General features: G+C 34.3%; 1 protein-coding gene across 1 annotated transcript in view; it reads right to left on the bottom strand.

Moving 5' to 3' along the window:
* LOC123311362 overlaps nucleotides 1-22,656 on the bottom strand; it is a 1,278,848-nt gene that overhangs the window by 479,662 nt on the left and 776,530 nt on the right. The gene's annotated exons all lie outside the window — the stretch shown is intronic.

Below are 22,656 nucleotides of genomic sequence, written 5' to 3'. Positions count from 1 at the left end.
TCACATTAGAAACAGAAGATACACAACAGTCAGTACCATTCCTAGACACCAGAGCATATAGACATGACAATAAAGTAAAGTTGAAATGGTACAGAAAGAACACTCATTCAGATAAGATCATTCATTTCTATTCAGACCAAAACATAAATGTAAAAATCAACACAATAAATCAAATGAAAAAAAGGATATCAAAAATATGTCATAAGTCATTCATAGAAGAAGGAATAAGAAAACTACATCATATCCTTAGAGAAAATGCATACCCTAACAGCATGTTAAAGAAACTATTGTATGCAAACAGTGAAACACAGACTGGACAGACAGAAGAACAAAATATGACAACAACTAGGACACATTATGCATCGTACCCTAATATTACTAACTTAACAGGAAAATTGAAAAATGTGTTTGGAGAAGATAATGTCAAAATTGCAGTTTATAACCAAAAAACCATAAGGTCCTTGTATACCAAAATAAAAGACCCTATACCAACACCCCTACAAAGTAATGTAGTTTACAAAATAAATTGTGAAAACTGCGATAAATGTTATATTGGACACACCTCACAATGGGTGAAAAGTAGAATGGCGCTACATAAGTCGGATATAAGAAAATATCCAGAAAGATGTGCTTTGGCTGCTCATGCACATAGTCTGGATCATCATATAGATTTTGAAAATGTGGAGATATTAAAAACAGAAAGTAATTACCAGAAGAGATTGATACACGAGATGATAAATATAAACAAAGAAAAAAACACTCTAAACAAAAAGACGGATACAAATAAACTGAGTTCCATATACAGTTATTTGTTAGAGAAGTTGGAAATGAGTGGCTTTTATGACGGTCCTGTAGATGAGTAGAGAAAACAAGGAGCATAGAGTTGGGCAACGGACGACGTTTCATAGAACAGGTAACATAACCAAGAAAAAAATTTTTTCGTGCTGAAGGATCGTAAAGTGTGTATGAGAATTTTTATATGTCGTTTTGAAACCAAAGAAATTCCAAGATGAAAGTAATAAGGATAGTTTTATATTGTTTTTAACGTATGGTTCATGACAGGTGTATGTTTATACAAAACCTCGCATTCAGTGAGTTGTGTTTTAGATTGTTTAACATTATTGATTACATGTATTATTTTGTCCTTGTAGAAGCCCTGAAGAAGCATTAAAGAAATGCGAAAGCTTGGCGTAGAATAAAGAGTACCTCATTCACTCCCCAAACCAGAGTCGATAGACCCTTATCGTCGAATTTATATTATTAAAAGGCTCTTATAACTACAGTGATTATATATATATATATATATTTTTTTTTTCCTTCACACTTAACGTGGCTTCTTCTGAAACTCGCCGGGTGGGTAACCCCATCAAGACAAGTTCCGATCCTTAGTATATATATATATATATATATATATATATATATATATATATATATATATTGATGTTCAGGGAATAGACTGATAATTGGTTTAAACTCTTAATTCAACGCCTAGCTTTCAGAACTCACATATAGTAAGACTGTGATTTTATCAGAAAAAAAATATATATATATATATGAACCTGTAGTTCGTTGTTACCTCCGTTAAGTTCATTGGGCGACCTGACCTCCGGGTGAAGGAGTTTTATAATTGGAATAATTTTTGCTTATATATGTAGAGGGGAAGGTAAATAACAGGGGTACCTAAAGAGGGGAAAAGATTTTCATCGAAAAATTTTTCTTCAAACGAATCAGACCTTACTACCTCCGCATATATTTCTTATTAGTAGTGCGCTCTCACCTCCCGCAACGTTGCCAGATTTCAGGAGGACAGAAAGTAGGGCAGCTTGAATTCTACTCATATCTAGAGTACAGCTGCTCTTCCGATTCATTCACACATACTGAAACCTGTAAATAGTTCGAGAACGATATTGATATTAATAAAGTTCATACGCTAATAATTGATTGATAAGGTTCGTGATCTCGGTGTAAATGAATTTGGACAGAAATTATTATCTTTTCTTCATGAATATCAACAGTTTTGAATAAATATGCTTATGTCTACGATACTTCGTCCGATAGGGGAGTTTAAAACCATATAGGTCCCAAAATGAATGATACATGACAATGAAATTTTTCGTGACATATAAGATTAATTCCAAAGACAATTTTACCGAATTTGTTCTGGTATGAAATAATAATCTAATTTTTGGGCATTATATCCACGACATTAGGAACTCCATTGAAATGTTTTTCCCGAATGAATCAACAAAGATATACGTTTTACTTTCGGCTTCTATACTTCATTCACTTTCATTTCAGCACTGAATTGGCCATGGAAATTGGATACCTTCCACTCTGTATGGTACGAAAATGTTTGGTTGAGACGCTTGTCAAAACATTTTTGAGTTTTAAATCAGTGCTACTTAGTCCGTTCTACGTGAGACTCTCAGTAATTACGTATTTAATCACAATGTCAAATCACTTCGGAAAATATTGAGTCGAAAATATGTAACGAACATAACTGACGTTTATACAAACTGATTGAAGAAATACCAAATCTATTTATTTACATGGAAAATACAAGTGATCAGTGGTTTGAGGAGAGTTACTGTTGTTTATCTTCTCAGAATTCAAAAAAATCAACCCGAAGATGAAATGCATTTGATGCAGTGTTGAGTTGAATACTCAAAGGTGATAGGGAATGGATATCTCTTGAAGAAATGAACGGATAATTACAAGAATATTGAATTTTTCAACAATAATCATCTTGCGTGAATGGTAGTCAAAATATTTGAAAGAAGTTTGAACCCAAAGGAGCTTCACCTTCAAACAAAACAACTGGCTTGTATTCATGTCTGTTTATATTCAATACATAGAGGACTCTATGACGGTTCAGATAAATATATTTTACGTTTGGTAAAAGTGCCTTGGTTTTCGAGATATTGGGGATTTTCGATTAATCACCCCAAATAATAATAACAGCTGGATATTGACATTTTTCATCATAGCGGATCAAAAGAAACTCCTTGATTTAATGGCATTTTTTAATTGCTCGAGGAGTCTTTTGCGATTTCTCAGTACACAGGGTGTTTCACAAGATAACGGACAAACGAAAACCGTGAATAGAGGGCTGAGTTCAAAAACACCTCATATGTATGTCTTAGCCATTCCGTCTCCGATATACAGAGGAGTTTATTCAAAATTCCCGAATTTTCGTTCGGCTATAACTCCAAATATTTTAGTTGGATTCGGCTAAAAATTCATTATCCGCTTAAACTTGTAAGTTTCAATAAAACAGAACATTAAAAGTTGGCGAACACAGGACCGGAATCATTGAGGCCATATTCAAATTTAAACTCATGAAAAACACTCTGTTTGTAGTTTTTTTCGCCATAATTTCGAATTTTTTAGGTATATGCATTGATTTTCTCAGAATCAATGAAACTTTGGTATGTCTTGTCAGTGGATTATTTTTAATGTATAATTGTTTGGTGGTGAAATGCCTCTGGAAAAAACAGCGCTGCATATTGATTTTTACTTCACATTAATTAATGGGATGAATATGATCGCCAATCAAATGTCGAAATCTAAAAGTGGAATTGAAAATGTTTTCTTTGTTCTTTTTTTCTTTCTTTGTTTTCATTCACACAACTAGTTCTCCATAGAAAAATAGATTCTTTCTGAAGATCAAGTTTTAATTTTTAGTTTCAAGATAGCGTTGTTTTTCCATCCATATTTGGATATTATCAATTTTGAAACATTTTATCATTGTAAATGACTATTTCGTAGAACGAATATAGCATAATTGTTGAACACATTCAACAGAATATTCTTTGAAAAAAAAATCAATTAAGAATTTTTAAATATATTTTCATGAAGTGCTCTATTCCTTAGAGGCGTCTGACCAAAACAATTATTTCTAGAACATGATCAACAGGTGGGGCAACCCAAAAATCAATTCATTTTGAGACAATAATAATGTAGATAACAAAAAAGTTAAAATTATGATTAAAAAACTACATACACGGTGTTTGAAGTTAAGTACAGTCTCACTGAGCCCGGTCCAGAGTTTTGTCGAATTTTAATGCTCTGTTTCAATGAAGTTAACAACTCAAGGCTAAATATAAATTTTCAGTCGACTTGATCGAGAATTTCGGGAGTTATAGCCAAACGGAAATTCGAGAAATTTCAAAAAACCCCGAAGAAACCTATATATAGGTTGCCCCAAAACTATTGAATCAAACGTCACACCACGATAGGGTATAGATCAAATACTATCGAATGACACCAACATTAGTTGAGCGAAAATGTACCGTTTCTGAGGAAACCTAACCTAAAGTTGCCGATTTTCGAAATATTTTTTCAATCACATGGCCAATTTGTGATTGAGGATAGCGTTTTTCTCCCATATTATCACCCCTGTTTATTCTGAGTATTAAAAATCATGTAGAAAAACAATTGTTTTAATTTACATTTACTTAGGTTATGGTCATCGATTAACTGCTTAAAATAATTTCAATTAGGGGAGATAAAACAATAATCTTAGTTCAATATAATTTAAAATCGATATCCTTTTTCACAAACTGGACCTGTGATTAGGAAAAATAGTTCGAAAATCGGCAACTTCAGTATTTTAATAAAATTCTGATTATTTTGGAAACGGACATTTTCTTCGAACTAATGTTGGTGTCATTCGATAATATTTGGTTTACTCTATCGTGGTGTGACGTTTGATTGAAACACTCTGTATACTCCTTGTACTCTGAAAATTTTGAAACAAATGCCCTCACCCTCATATGAAAATTCAAATTCTTCTTGTTGTGAGAAACGTTCATCCAGAGACTCTGGTTCATCCCCCCGACCCTGGTTACATTGCCCGTTGAAAATGAAATCGGCATCTGTTTACTGCAAAACACGTGTTGATGCTGATACGAAGGGTTCAAACTTTTCTACCTGATTCGAGCTTTCTAGGAACGAATTGCTCAAGATGAGTTCGAGTAACATTTCGTTTTGCGTGTTATATTGGATAAAATTGAATTTATGCCATGGATGATTCGAGAATTATTGATGTCCAGAATGCTCCAGAATGATGAAAATTTTCAGATTTCATTGAAACTCTTGCGAAAACTTTCTCGCATATTGTCAAGTTTAGATTTTAATTCATTCAGAACTTTGAAGTTCGACTAATAATGATGTAAATAATTCAATATTATATTTGCCTCAAGACTCGAAACTTTTCGAGAAACGATTTATTTAATGATTTGATGACGAATAAATCGAAAAATTATGTGTGTTGATATTATATTTTCATTCATTGAAGAATATTTAGAATAATGAAGTTCAACAAATGATACGAACAAGATACTTATTCAATTAGCCTCATGATCCGAAACATTTCAGAATTTATTTCGTGTTTAGATAATCCGCTGCATATCGTTGTGCACAATACGACTGTCAATTTAGGACCAATTATAGAACTATTTAATTAATAGATCAATAGCTTTGGAAAATGTTGGTCAGTCTATAAAGTAGTAGATTCTCGCAAAATCCGAAACTCTACATGTATAGCAGTTGTTCAGTTCGGGATTAAAGTTTATCCTAGATTGATTTTGACATTTCAGTTCAGTTCTGTCAGATCAATCTAGGATCATCTTAAATCTCGGCCTCATCCTGATCTGAACAACCGGGCCTTATAGTAATAGCAACGTAGCATTCATTAAGTCGGTATATTATTGGGATAATACTAATTTTTTATAGCGGAGAATAGTGGTTTTCAGCCTCGGTATTTACGAAATTCATTTTATTATTTTTTTTAAGGTGAATCGGCCCGAAATCTTGGATCCCCTGACCTGCTAGTTTCGTACACTTCTATGACAATATTGACAATAGCATAATAACTCAAATTTCAACATTTTAACAGAAATTTTTGAATTCAAGGCAGAGACACATTAAAAAATCGATTGCAAGTTACCGCCTAAACTACGAGCTTGCCGAAATTGAAACTGGTACCAATCTACTCAGTGCTTCATAATATATATAGTTTTATGACTCAGTGGTTTTTAGAACCTGTAAAAAAATTAAAAACTGTAAACTCGTCATCGCCTTCCAAAGGCTGTATCTTCGAAGGGCTGATTTGGAAAATTTACAGGAACTACCCCCGCTTATTTTCATTAAGGAATCATCTCCCTTATTCCTTCGCATTTGTTTACAGATATCCTGTATATAGCTATATTTTATCTATGTACCTTTTTATTTTAGATAGTAGAAGTTTAATCAATATGTGTTATTTTCGAAGACCAAAACAAAAATTTCAATTGCACATGATTTGTTACTTATAAGAATCATCATCTATTTTGAAAATTGCATGCGAAAATACTCAGATTAACTTTTGTCTTCCTCCTTTCATCATGCGTCCATCATAGTGTCCGCTGTTCATCATAGCTTCTGGGAATCAATCATCTGTATCTCAATCATATGTATCCGAGTATCTATCTATATTATTAACTTCATTTTGAAGATTCATTATATCTTGACAAAAATATGGTTGCAATTTCAAAATATGTTGACTCGAGGCCTTCCAAAGACTTCAATATTTTTTATTTTTTCCCTTACACCCTGTATGATCTATCGAAAAATGCAAATCTGTTTTGGCGAATTCTTCATAAAATCCTACTTGTTTCGATATAATTGGTAATTTTCTTTATGATACATCACTGAAATATTCAAACCAGAGAGATGGTACAAGCTCCTCAAATTTTCGGGAGAATCCAATATTTAAACATAATCGATAATGAAAGAGATGTTTCTGAGCAAAGGATTCCTCAAAATCATTGTGCAATCCGATTTAAGAAAAATATAAAGAGTGTTCCATTCGAAATAACACAATGTCCAACATTCGGTTTAGCTGACGTTGTTCATTTCTGTGATATTGTGAAATTTGTAGCATTTTTTTCTCCTGATTCTGAAATGAAAATTTTCGGATTGGCTCATTGTCCTTGAATATTCATCACCATTAACATCTGAATTTTCTTATCCAAAAAATGTTTTTCTCTGAACAGCTTATTTTATTATATGCAATGTAACAATACTGATTATTCGTTATACTAATAGGTAGTATTATCTATATGGATCATTTCAATAGAGAGAAGAAATATCATTATGGACACGACTCAAATCGATTCGTTTTCAGATAGGTAATGAAATAGTTCGCCAAATTCAGAATTATAGTGTTAGCTTGAGATGAAAGAAGTTCAACGGATGCGTAGATATACGCACGATGAAATATAAACAGTCATAATCCCATTCGAGAGAGCCAAGATTGGTTCTCTTTCACGTGATTCTTTCCCCTACAAAGGAATGCGATAAAAAATCGTTGAGATATGCCGCCTGGCTTGCAATAATGGAGGAGAAAACGCGCTGCGCCTCTCATTACTTAATTCCTCCGTATACTGATATTCCGCCTGTCTAAATCTGCTTGCACAGTACAACGTTGCCATTTTCGGAGGTGCAAACGAGCAAAGAGTCTTTCAGAGTAATTCTCCGATATACAGCTCAGCACACTAGCGCCAGTGATATACACTCGAACTAAAAGATTGTTCAGTACATAAAGGGGGTGCGTTGTGACCTCAAAACGATTTTTTGATATGTTGGTCCCTGAAGCCTCCTGAATCTAACAAGCTAAAAAACAAGGCAAAACGTTGTCACCTCCGATTTCGGAGGTGACATCGATATATATGAGGTGAGAGCGTTAAACGAGTTACTATTTTGGAGGTGGTATTAACACTTTATAACTATATATATATATATATATATATATATATATATATATATATATATATATATATATATATATATATATATATATATATATATATATATATATATATATATATATATATATATATATATATATATATATATATATATATATATATATATATATATATATATATATATATATATATATATATATATATATATATATATATATATATATATATATATATAGAGGGAAATATTTGTCGGTTATGTAAGTAGAGTCTTGGTATTTATTGGGAAAGCGACAATGGTAAGTAAAACTCTTTTTCCTTCAGCTTAAGCTTTCGAGACTTTATTTATCTCTTCTTCAGAAGCACTATAAAACATAGAGGAGTTAGTATTTGTAGGCTATAGTATTTGAAAAATGTAATTACTTACAGGATTTGAGGTTGTACCTGGGTTGTTTTCATTGTAATTACAAATCAGGATGATCATAATTGCATGTTATATCTTAAGATTGATAGAATTCAGGTAAGAAATCCTTGAACGTCGATGTTTCATTAGAGGTTAGATCTTAGATTCGATAGGTTATGAGTGACATGAGACCACAGACGTACAGAGAAATCATTGGTGACTTGATGACAAGTCGACTCTTCTTCTTTGTGTTAGGTAGTTGTTAGAAATGTCTTACATTAAACAATGGCAAATAACAATCTGAGTGGATTTTTTGTTCTCTTTTTGTTAGAATTAGTTCAGAGCATTTTTTGATTTTATTTTTATTTTTTATTTTTAGGTGACAACAGGTTTATTAAAAGGCCGTGGGGAAACTACTAGGGTCTTCTATCCGTATCTGTATCTGTATCTATCTGTATGGGGTTTCTGTTTCTAGACATTTTGTCTATCTCGACTAGGTTCGCATAAATTGCGCTGAGGTTATCAATGTCTTTTTTGTAGTTGATTGCGTTAGGTCTACAGGCAGTGCATAGGTACACCAATGGGCTCAAAGTTATCACAAATAATAGCTGACTATGTCATAGATGAACTTCTAGATGAGTGTATACCCCAGTTGACGTTCATAATACCTTTTTGCAAAAAATACGTCGACGACCTCATCCTCATGATACCCGAAGGAAAACAAGATGAGATCCTTAATGTTTTCAACAGTTTCCATCCAAAGATTCAATTTACCATTGAAGAAGAATCCAATAACTGTGTTCCATTCTTGGACCCAAAAGTGATCAGAGAAGATGAAACAATTAAAACTGATTGGCACAGAAAGACAACAGCTTCAGGCAGATATATACATTACACCTCATACCACCCGATGAAAATGAAGATTAACCTTATCCTAAACCTGAAGACCAGGATCAAAACGATCTCACACCCGACATACATTGACAAAAACCTGAAGACCTTAGCAGAGTTGATGAAACAGAATGGTTACCCCAGATCCTTGGTAAGAAGATTAGTCTTCAACACCCCCAACCATCACATGCATGAACAGCAAATGGAAAATACAAATAACGAGCGACCACCAAGAGAACCACCAAGAGAAGAAAATCAAAACAGAAAAAAGATAATAATACTACCCCATATAGAAGGATTAACACACAAGATAACAAAGCTATTGAGCGACGACAATACCTTCATAGCAAAATACAATGTGAAAACATCTAAATACCTGTACAGTAAACTCAAAGATACAACACCCAAAGAGAGAAGACCCAACGTTGTCTACAAGATACCGTGCAACAATTGCAGCGGAGTATACATCGGAGAAACGAAGAGAACGATGAATAAAAGGATCACATCACACAAGAGTGATTCTAGAAAGAACATCCAAGCCTACGCACTAGCTCAACACTAAAACACGACTGGACACAACATGAAATTTTCGGACTTAGAGATCCTAGATACAGAAACTAACAGTTGGAAGAGAAAATTTATTGAGATGATCAGGATAACCCAAGAACCTAACGCAATCAACCACAAAAAAGACATTGATAACCTCAGCGCAATTTATGCGAACCTAGTCGAGATAGACAAAATGTCTAGAAACAGAAACCCCATACAGATAGATACAGATACAGATACGGATAGAAGACCCTAGTAGTTTCCCCACGGCCTTTTAATATATGTACCTGTTGTCACCTAAAAATAAAAAATAAAAATAAAATCAAAAAATGCTCTGAACTAATTCTAACAAAAAGAGAACAAAAAATCCACTCAGATTGTTATTTGCCATTGTTTAATGTAAGACATTTCTAACAACTACCTAACACAAAGAAGAAGAGTCGACTTGTCATCAAGTCACCAATGATTTCTCTGTTCATTCATTCATTCATTGCTGTATCCCGTTACCGGAAATAAATCTACAAAAAGAAGAAGAAAAAAAAAAATAAAAATTCGAACAGACTTGTAACTTCTTAGTGCTAGTTGCGATTGTGTGCCCTCCTGTGACTAAAGAGACCCAACCGTGACCTGCAGATCCTTCCACACTCAGGGCATGGATAGTCTCCAACCAGATCTGGCCGCCGCTGTATCCTTCTCGATTCTCCATTATAACTGTGGACCAAAGACCTCCACTGTGACCTGTCTAACGCTAGTTGTTCCCAGTTATGATTAGCATTAACTGATTTTAGGGATTGATGTAGTGTATCCTTAAACCGCTTATACTGGCCTCCTGGTTTCCGGGCTCCCTCAGTGAGTTCGCCGTATAGAGCTATTTTGGGGAGTCTTGTGTCTTGCATCCTCAGAATGTGGCCGCTCCATCTGAGTCGGGCCCTCGTTACTTGAGTCTCAATTGTTGTACAACTCGCGCGCTGCAAGACTTCTGCATTCGAAACTTTGTGGAACCATCTGATGTGCATTATCTGTCTTAGATGACGTTGCTGCGTCTGTTCAAGCTGTTTAATATGTCGCCTGTAGGGAGTCCAGCTTTCGCTTCCGTAAAGAAGCGTTGGGAGGACCACTGCTCTGTAAACAGCTGTCTTGGTCTTCAGATTGAGGTCGTGATTTTGGAACACTCTGTCCTTCAGCTTCCAGAATGCCCGTGATGCCGAATTGATACGGTTGTGTATTTCCGTGTCAAGGTTAGCCCTAGTATTTATGAAGCTTCCCAAGTATTTGAACTGCTCGACCTGTTCTAGAGTTTCATTGTCCAGGCTGATATCTGTTTGAAGGCTTTCTGGCGGACTTACCAGGATTTTGGTCTTGTCAATATTGAGTCTAAGGCCTAAAGCTTCGTATATATGTTTATAGGTGTCCATCATTATCTGTAGATCCTCTGAGCTGCTAGCGATGAGTGAACAGTCGTCTGCATATTGAAGTTCCGTGATAAACTTGGTACGGGTTTTTGCTCTGAGGCGCTTCAGGTTAAACAGGCCTCCATCAAATCTGAATCTTATCCCAACACCTCTTACGGGCATGCTCATGTCAGCAATTATCGATACAGCTATGGCGAAAATATTGAACAGTAAAGGCGCTAATACGCAGCCTTGTTTTATTCCAGAGTTGGTTGAGAAATGGTCGGTTGTAGAGCCATTATGCTATTTTCTAGCGGTGTTGTTGGTATGAAGGCTTTCACACACTGCCAGGAATTTTTCGGGTACTCCTAGACGTGCCATGATTTTCCAGAGCGCTCTCCGATTCACCGAGTCGAATGCCTTGCTTAAATCGATGAAGGCTGTATAAATGCTTGATTATAGTTCACGGGCCTTTTCTTGTAGCTGTCGCAGTGTAAAAATTAGGTCCACCGTACCTCGATTTGGTCGAAAGCCGCACTGGGATTCAGGTAAAAGCTTCTCTAAGAGTGGAACCAGACGATTAGCCATAATCTTCGAGAGAATTTTACTGGCCACATTAAGCAACGATATGCCCCTGTAATTGTTGCAATTCGACGTATCGCCTTCGTTCTTATAGAGGTTGATAACTAAAGCGTCTCTGAAGTCTTGTGGCACATCTCCCTGTTCCCAGATCTTGCGGAATAGTATTAGGAGACTATTGACAATGTCCTCATCCAAGGCTTTGAATATCTCCGCCGGAATGCCGTCTAGACCAGGTGACTTATCATTTTTCATATTTTTAATCGCGCTTATGATTTCCGACATTGAAATTTCGTCATCAAGCGATGTCATCGGACTATACGCGGGAAGCAGGTCTAAAATGGATAAATCCGGATTTCTCTGTACGTCTGTGGTCTCATGTCACTCATAACCTATCGAATCTAAGATCTAACCTCTAATGAAACACCGACGTTCAAGGATTTCTTACCTGAATTCTATCAATCTTAAGATATAACATGCAATTATGATCATCCTGATTTGTAATTACAATGAAAACAACCCAGGTACAACCTCAAATCCTGTAAGTAATTACATTTTTCAAATACTATAGCCTACAAATACTAACTCCTCTATGTTTTATAGTGCTTCTGAAGAAGAGATAAATAAAGTCTAGAAAGCTTAAGCTGAAGGAAAAAGAGTTTTACTTACCATTGTCGCTTTCCCAATAAATACCAAGACTCTATATATATATATATATATATATATATATATATATATATATATATATATATATATATATACATATATATATATATATATATATATATATATATATATTTGTCCAATAGACGTTTCCAGTCCCGATACGTTTCTAAGGCGACCTGAGACCCACATGATCCGAATGTTTTCTTCGAGTATATATGATGAAATAATGTTAATGAGAATTATAACTCCTTAGGCACACTAAGAGGGGAAAAGAATTCCTTCATTTGAAAAAGTAGCATAATCGATATTATTTTCCAAACCCGAGACATTGCACCAACTTTACAATCCCACATATACTCCAGCGCTACATATGGCCAACGTTCACGATCCCAGCGCTGTTGCCAGTTTGACGGGACTGGAGTCGACAATTTCGATGTATAAAATGACGCGAAAAAGTAGGTGTTACGGTAGAAATTCATATATGTGTGAGTTTGTCGAGAAAGAAGTATTGTCTCAATATTCTCATGAAGCAAATTCCTTTTTAACAGATTCTTCTCAAATTTTGATCCATTAATAACATAACCTTGAGAGGCCTGTATACATAAAATGATTGTAATAAAATATGAAAAATTAATTTTTAGCTTCCTTTTGAAATCTACAAGGGTGTTCCTGAAATTTGTGCAAGTACTCCAACTATCATAAAAATGAGACAAAAATCAACAAAATTTATTGAAACACTGTTGACAAAAATTGAGATCTAGAGAGCGAAATATGAATTGTTTTAATATTCCAGAGCTAGACTCATCACACCTAATTCAATTTGTTCAGTTTTATCATATCATCCTGTATGTCGAATTGAAAATAATTGTTTCACTTTCCAAGAAGTCCATGCCAAGCCCAGAATTCCTCCTCTAATGTATTTTCCAAATTGAAATAAAAAAAAAGAAGAAAAATTTAATTAATTTCTATAAATATCGCGTCAATGAATAGGTATGAGATGTGAAATATTGCATAACAAACGTTAAAACGACCAGAATAATCGTAATAGCTTTCCTCGATAGGTACAATCATTCATTAATGCGAAACACTGAAATGAAATAACACAAACAAAAATGAAAAAATTGATTACTGACGTTCAAATTCCGCCAATATTATTTTGAAAGTTTTGTGAAATGAGAACCGTTTGTTTGTACACATCTGTCACGTTGAATTCTCCGATGAGATAAAGGCTTTCGATCCATTTTGCCATTGTTTCTTAATAGATCACAAAAATTGATAATGCAATTGAATGCATTCAATTGGTTTCTCGTCGTCTGGATATCCTCCTCATAAACCTCCTTCAATTTTAACCACAAAGAATTGTATAGAAGGTTCAGATCTGGTAATCTATAAGGCCATGGTTCTCAGTTGGGCCTCCTGGACCAATTCATTTAATTGGATAGGTATTGTCCAGGTCCTACCTTACTTTGCAAATGTGTTTCTCCGATTTTTATGCCCTGTGGCATGCCAGCAGAAATATTTTGTGGAAAGTTAACATTATACAAATGCGAAGGACTCAGGGAGATGATTCCTCGATGAAAATAAGCAGGGGTAGTTCCTATGAATTTTTTTCGAAATGGACCTCCCATCCAAGATACAGCCTTTGGAAGGCGATGACGAGTTTATAGTTTTTGATTATTTTACGGGTTCTAAAAAACACTGAGTCATAAAACTATACATAATATGACGCACTAAGTATATATTATCACTCACACAATTTTTTAGATCTCATAATTTCATTATTGAGAGTTGAACATAACAACCCTTTATGATTTTCCTTCAAAAATTGTTTTCGTGGGATAGATATTCAAAAAACAAAATTTTCTTATGGATTCCTATTCGATTCGGGAGAAAAAATTGCCTGCAAAGTTTCGATACAGTCGATACTTTCTCGGAAGAAATATAAACTTGCAATCAGTTCTGATTACTGTTCATTCCATTTCGTCGTAAAAGTGTTCCATAGAATGAATATTCTGAGATATTGTATGTCTATGACGGGAGATAAAGATGTTCTATGAATCTTTCTGAAGGTTAAATTACTAATTTCCGGAAGAAAATTATATCCCTAATATTTTAATTTAACAAATTGAAATTTCTGTCGACTAATGAGCATAATTGACAACAGTACTTTTCATTTCATTTCAGATACAATAACGCAAAACTATAATAAATGTTCAAAATGACTACCTCTCGCTAAAATATGTGCATCAACTCTCTGTTTCGTAGACCTTTGTATTCTTTCGAATACCCCGGTAGTATTTCTTATGGTTTCACACGATGATACTATTCGATCTCTGGAGTGTTAAACGCATGATCTTCAGTGAACTGAGCATCATCATCACCGCAGATTCTCATATACAAAGAAGGTTTGTGATTGGCCATACAATTTGAAAAATTCAAGGTTGAATATTATCTCCAAGTTCTAAACATTATACATACTGCATGTGTAGAGGAAACTTTTGTATACTGCGCTTTGCAATTGAATACTATTGAAATCTAATTGATTATTGGTTTATACAGCGTGTCCACTTTTAAAAGGGCCAAACTTCATGATGAGATCATACAAGTGATTTGGAACGAAAAATGTCATATAACACATAATCGAAATGTTATCGGTTATTCTTTAATATAACATTTTTTATTTCAGAAATATTCCAAGTTTTCTAATAGTATCAATCACACTACAGTTATCTCGTAGCCTAATTAAATTTGACCACATATCTGGAAACAGCAATAAATCTGCTACATGATGAGAATTCGTGTGTACGAAAAAATTTCTTATTGCGGGCTTGGTAAGGGGATGGGATGAATATCACGATTCTGAAGTGAACAAAATTAAGCCTACTTTTCCAATGGTTTTATCAATGAAAAATTATTGATTATGGATATGTTTTCTTTTCAACAAAAAATACCCCATTTAGATTGCTTCCGAATGACATATAAGCTTTTATTCTTCCTGCTAGTCTTCTTCCATTATATTTATTTATTACATAATTGTTTCCAGTAGAGGACAAGCCTATAAACTCGAAGATTATAGATTACATACATGCATACATAAACTGTGTGGATAAACGAAAATGAAAGCGAAAAATACAAAACTGAAATATCATATACAAAAAAGAAAAAAAAATTAGATCTAACACCACAGTTCCTCGCAGAGAGGACTTCTACCTGTCATAACTGTTTTTGAAACCGTTTACCGAGGTCGATCGCACTACGCATTCAGGGAGACGGTTCCAGTTGTGAAATATACGGTTAAAGAGAAAGTGTTAACATATGAATATAATGGCTCACAAGATAACAACGAAAAACTCGACACATTCCAAACCTTAATTTGATTTATTTTGAAGCCCCTTATTAATTATTCAATTATTCATTATTATTCACATGGAAATCATGAATTTATCTGCAAAATCAAATAGGTAACCCAAATGAATAAACTAAATTTTAATGATATAGATTTTATGGAAATATGTATAGAAAACAAATTACTACTGGTACTTATACTCGTAATAATTGCTCGAAATGTCCACCGCCTTGTTCAATACATTTTACACATCGTTTTTGTAGTGAATCTGCAACAATTCAGCATAACACAATGTTATTTTGTCGATCAGGACCTCTCGAGTCTGAACGCTAATTTAATAAACTTTTTCTTTCAAGGTGTTCCAGCCATGAAAATCCAAAGGCGTAAGGTCGGAGCCTTTTTGTGGCCATCTTACGTTGACCCTCAACTCATGTTGAAAATGAAAAACCATGGTCGCATGGGGGTTTTCTGTTTTCCATACATGGGTTGAGGGTCAACGTGTGGTTGGCAGTCATGAGAGGTGAACTTTTCGGACGAGTAATATTTCCCGATCCGATTGATCCAAAGCATCTTGACAGACATATTGGAGAAAATGTCTGGTTTCAAATGAATGGCTGCCCAGCTCATAATAGCCGGAATGTACGGGACTAAATAAATCAATATTTTGGTGTGCAATGGATTAGAAGGTACAGTCCGGTAAGATGGCCAACAAGAAGCCCCGACCTTACGCTTTTGGATTTTTATGTCTGGAACACCTTGAAAGAAAAAGTTATCACAATATTTTGAATAGAATCTGAGTGGTGTTATTGAATTCTTTTCGTATGCAAACTAGATTATCACACGTCCGCAAAACTATAAACGTCCGATGAAGTCAGGATCTTCGCCAAAAAAAAATTAATTTTAACTTTACCCTACTCTGCCGTCATTAGTCAAACGTTCCTCGCAGATTCCTTTTAAATCGTCTCAGTCGTCATTGAAGGTATTTAATTTTAGTTTATCGCAACAGTTGCGAAATAATTTACTAGTTACGAGTAGTAAAAATTTCAAGACATAGATGAGTTCCAGAAAATGTCAATTTAAATGTCAAAATTTGAAAAATCACTATGGTCCAGAATTATTGACATCCCAGTAGGTTTTTAAAGTCCAGAGGCTCATAACAGCGTTTCTGGTGTTGGAACCTGAAGATGGGATGCGATTAGTCATCCCGAAACCGGTAGTTCTTGTAGAATAAATTGGTGAGAGACAGTTTTTAGGTGTTTTGATTTATTTTGGTATATTATATCATCTGTTCATTTCAGCTCAAGCTAATTCAAATATCTATATTAAACTTATATTAGGTATCACATCACTCTGTAAATTAACTTGTACCTATAGGCGAAACCCAATCGTGTAACTGAAAGTCCTCTGAATTGATAATGATTTTTATGTGTATTTTATAAATGATTAAATTGAAAGTTTGACTGAGAAATACCCTTCCACCTCCTGAACTGAAAATTTCCAATTGTCAGTTCGGGATACTCGAGTAATTTCAAATATTTCATCTCTATGATTCAAACAAGAATGAAGTTGCTGAAGAATACTTGTACCAGAGATAGAGTTTTCAAGAATAGTTTTTCAAGAATATAAGGACTTCATACTGAAAAAACCTTTTTATCACTGTGGTAGGAGTAAAAAATCTCCATTGCTTTTGTATATTGATCTTCTGAAAAATTTCGGGAAAAAAGCTCCTGTCAAGTCAACCAAATATAACTACAATGTGATGATAGTTTAGTGTCTGAAAATATAATGTCTGCATGCCGCTAAAAACTTTCATTTCATTATAACTACAATGATATTCAGGAAATTCGTAAATTCGTAAACACGACAGAGGGTCAAGAAGGGTGTGGTGAAAATACAATTTTTGTGCATAGGATCCTAAACGTGCCAGTGCTCCTGAAATTAGGTCGACTCACTTCACTTAATCGGGCTTGTATAAGTTTCCATACGTGTGCTATTATAGTTCGTATACGAAAAGAATCCAATAACACCACTTCAATTCAATTCAAAATATTGTCATTGAATATTTCTCATGACGACTGTTCATCATACCGGGATCGTATAAGTTTTCTTATAGTACATTTGAGGTGTATAAATCGAAAAGATGGCAAAATAAATTCTCAAGCTCTTCAACTTCAGCGTTGCCAAATTTTCGGACTAGATGCGTCGGTCAACTATGCGGATTATATACATCAAGTTCATGTCGCTCGAAGCGCCCTCGCACTGGCCAAACCCTGAAGTTTTCTGTATATAATAAAGAGTATAACCGACTTTTCAGACCCACCTGAAAATTCACCCCCAGCATCCCCTAACCCCCCTCATAACGATTCTATGGTCGAACGTTACCAGACCCGGAGCCGGGTCTGACAACGTCACTTTTGGACTGAAAAGTCGGTCGAGTATACCGTTTTGGGTCTGTATATATATATGAACCCGTAGTTCGTTGTTACCTCCGTTAAGTTCATTGGGCGACCTGACCTCCGGGTGAAGGAGTTTTTTAATTGGAATAATTTTTGCTTATATATGTAGAGGGGAAGGTAAATAACAGGGGTACCTAAAGAGGGGAAAAGATTTTCATTGAAAAATTTTTCTTTAAACGAATCAGACCTTACTACCTCCGCATATATTTCTTATTAGTAGTGCGCTCTCACCTCCCGCAACGTTGTCAGATTTCAGGAGGACAGAAAGTAGGGCAGCTTGAATTCTACTCATATACAGCTGCTCTTCCGATTCATTCACACATACTGAAACCTGTAAATAGTTCGAGAACGATACTGATATTAATAAACTTCATACGCTAATAATTGATTGATAAGGATTCGGAGTAAATGAATTTGGACAGAAATTATTATCTTTTCTTCATGAATATCAACAGTTTTGAATAAGTATGCTATGTCTACGATACTTCGTCCGATAGGGGAGTTTAATACCGTATAGGTCCTAAAATGAATGATACATGACAATGAAATTTTTCGTTACATATGAGATTAATTCCAAAGACAATTTTACCGAATTTGTTCTGGTATGAAATAGTTATCTAAATTTTGGGCATTATATTCACGACATGAGGAACTCCATTGAAATGTTTTTCCCGAATGAATCAACAAAGATATACGTTTTACTTTCAGCTTCTATACTTCATTCACTTTCATTTTAGCACAGGATTGGCCATGGAAATTGAATACCTTTCACTCTGTATGGTACGAAAATGTTGGGTTAAGACGCTTGTCAAAACATTTTTGAGTTTTAAATAAATGCTACGTAGTCCGTTCTACGTGAGACTCTCAGTAATTACGTATTTCATCACAATGTCAAATCACTTCGGAAAATATTGCGTCGAAAATATGTAACGAACATAATTGACATTTATACAAACTGATTGAAGACATACCAAATCTATTTATTTACATGGAAAATAGAAGTAATCAGTAGCTTGAGGAGAGTTACTGTTGTTTATTTTCTTTGGCTGAAGGCTGAAGATTTTACATCAGTTGTAGAATTCAAAAAAATCAACCCGAGGATGAAATGCATTTGATGCAGTGTTAGCATTGAATTGAATACTCATAGGTGGTAGGGAATGGGTATCTCTTGAAGAAATGAACGGATAATTACGAGAATGTTGAATTCCTCAACAAAAATCATCTTGCGTGAATGGTAGTCAAAATAATTGAAAGAAGTTTGAAGCAACAGGAGCTTCACCTTCAAACAAAACAACTGCCTAGTATTCATGTCTGTTTATTTTCAGTACATTGATATAATAATAATAATTATACAGGGTGTGGCGTAATGAATGGATAATATGGAGCCTGCGGGTAGAGTACTCTATGGGGGTTCAAATAAATATATTTTACGTTTGGCAAAAGTGCCTTGGTTTTCGAGATATTGGGGATTTTCGATGAATCACCCCAAATAATAATAATAACTGGATATTGACATTTTTCATCATAGCGGTTCAAAAGAAACTCCTTGATTTAATGGCATTTCTTAATTGCTCGAGGAGTCTTTTGAAATTTTTCAGTACACAGGGTGTTTCACAAGTAAACGGACAAACGAAAACCGTGAATAGAGGGCATTGAGCTCAGTTCAAAAACACCTCATATGTGTGTCTTAGGCATTCCGTTTCCGATATAGAGAGGAGTTTATTCAAATTTCCCTAATTTTTGTTCGGCCATAACTCCAAATATTTTAGTTGGATTCGGCTAAAAATTCATTATCCGCTTAAACTTCTAAGTTTCAATAAAACAGAACATTAAAAGTTGACGAACACAGGACCGGACTCATTGAGGATATATTCAAATTTAAACTCATGCAAAACACTCTGTTTGTAGTTTTTCTCGTCATAATTTTGAATTTTTCAGGTATCTTCATTGATTTTCTCAAAATCAATGAAACTTTGGTATGCCTTTTCAGATTATTTCTAATGAATAATTGTTTGATCGTGAAATGTCTGGAAAAAACAGCGCTGCATATTGACTTTTACTTCACATTAATTAATGGGATGAATATGATCGCCAATCAACTGAGGAAATCTAAAAATGGAATTGGAAATGTTCAACTGAATTTTTTCGTTCTCAATATATGTCTTGCATTTGTTTTTGATATTTATAGCATATCTGATTATTCAGATAAGTGATTAACAGTGATAATAAGCTTTATTATTGATAATAAACAAAAATAGAAAAAACTACCCTATCATGATCATGAAAATAATAATTATAATTCGATATCTTCCGAATGAATCGCTTTTTATGGACAACGTGGAACTGAAGTAATTTTCCGAACTGATTTTCACCTCATTTGGTCTTTTAGTGAAGGTAATGATTGGCACTTCGAATAAGTGTGATAAATGCACTTTCGAATTCTTTACTGATTCCGTTATAGTCATTATTGGATCTATGGAAATCTATGGATTGTTCTGGTCTTATTACAATTTGTTATTGAAACATTGATGATATTCATGCACCAGCAAAAGTATTTATCAGTATTTCAGGTCATTTTATTAGAAGGGTAGGACCACAATATTGGACTGCTAGATCTCCAGATCTGACACCCCGCGATTTCTTTCTTTGTTTTTATTCACACAACTAGTTGTCCATAGAAAAATAGATTCATTCTGAAGATCAAGTTTTAATTTTTAGTTTCAAGATAGCGTAGTTTTTCGATCCATATTTGGGTATCATCAATTTTGAAACATTTTATCCTTGTGAAAGAGTATTTTGAAGACCGAATATGGTATAATTGTTGAACACATTCAACAGAATATTCTTCGAAAAAAAATCAATTAAGGATTTCTAAATACATTTTCATGAAGTGCTCTATTCCTTAGAGGCGTCTGTCCAAAACAATTATTTCTAGAACATGATCAACAGGTGGGGCAACCCAAAAATCAATTCAATTTGAGACAATAATAATGCAGATAACAAAAAAGTTGAAATTATGATTAAAAAACTACATACACGGTGTTTTTATGAGTTTGAAGTTAAGTAAAGCCTCACTGAGCCCGGTCCAGATTTTTGTCGAATTTTAATGCTCTGTTTCAATGAAATTAACAACTCAAAGCTAATTATAAATTTTCAGTCGACTTGATCAGAATTTCAGGAGTTATAGCCAAACGGAAATTCGAGAAATTTCAAAAAACCCCGAAGAAACCTATATATAGGGTGCCCCAAAACTATTGAATCAAACGTCACACCACGATAGAGTAGATCAAATACTATCGAATGACACCAACATTAGTTGAGCGAAAATGTACCGTTTCTAAAAAAACCTAACCTAAAGTTGCCGATTTTCGAACTATTTTTTCAGTCACAAGGCCAATTTGTTATTAAGGATAGCGTTTTTCTCCCATATTATCACCCCTGTTTATTCTGAGTATTAAAAATCATGTAGAAAAAACAATTGTTTTAATTTACATTTACTTAGGTTATGGTTATCGATTAACTACTTAAAATAATTTCAATTAGGGGAGATGAAACAATAATATTACTTCAATATAATTTAAAATCGATATCCTTTTTCACAAACTGGCCCTGTTATTAAGAAAAATAGTTCGAAAATCGGCAACTTTATGTATTTTAATAAAATTCTGATTATTTTGGAAACGGTACATTTTCGTCGAACTAATGTTGGTGTCATTCGATAATATTTGGTTTACTCTATCGTAGTGTGACGTTTGATTCACTAGTTTTGGAACACCTTGTATATGGTATGATTCTGAACTCAGCTCAATGCCCTCTATTCACGGTTTTCATTTGTCTGTTTACTCGTGAAACACCCTGTATACTCCTTGTACTCTGAAAATTTTAAAACGAATGCCCTCACCGTCATATGAAAATTCAAATTCTTCTTGTTGTAAGAACCGTTCATCCTTTCACCCAACGCCGACCCTAGTTACATGGCCCGTTGAAAACGAAATCGGCATCTGTTTACTGCAAAACACGTGTTCGCTGATATGAAGGGTTCAAAATTTTCTACCTGATTCGGGCTTTTTAGGAACGAATTGCTCAAGATGCCGAGTTCGAATAACATTTCGTTTTGCGTGTTATATTGGATAAAATTGAATTTATTGCATGGATGATTCGAGAATTATTGATGTCCAGAATGCTCCAGAATGATGAAAATTTTCAGATTTCATTGAAATTCTTGCGAAAATTATCTCGTATATTTTCAAGTTTAGATTTTAATTCATTCAGAACTTTGAATTTCGGCAAATAATGATGTAAATGATATAGATAACAGTCAATCACATTTCCTTCAGCGCAGTTGTTGTTTTGAAGAAAAAGCAGTAGATTCTCGCAAAATCCGAAACTCTACATGTATAGCAGTTGTTCAGTTCGGGATTAAAGTTCATCCTAGATTGATTTTGACATTTCAGTTCAGTTCTGTCAGATTATCTAGGATCATCTTAAATCTCTGCCTCATCCTGAACTGAACAACCGGGCCTTATAGTAATAGCAACGTAGCATTCATTAAGTCGGTATATTATTGGAATAATACTAATTTTTTATAGCGGAGAATAGTGGTTTTCAGCCTCGGTAGGTATTCACG

The sequence above is a fragment of the Coccinella septempunctata genome, chromosome 4 (genome assembly GCF_907165205.1).
Source record: "Coccinella septempunctata chromosome 4, icCocSept1.1, whole genome shotgun sequence".
Lineage (NCBI taxonomy): Eukaryota > Metazoa > Arthropoda > Insecta > Coleoptera > Coccinellidae > Coccinella > Coccinella septempunctata.
Note: the sequence above shows the minus strand (reverse complement) of the source record. Positions and strands in the feature narration are given on the sequence as shown.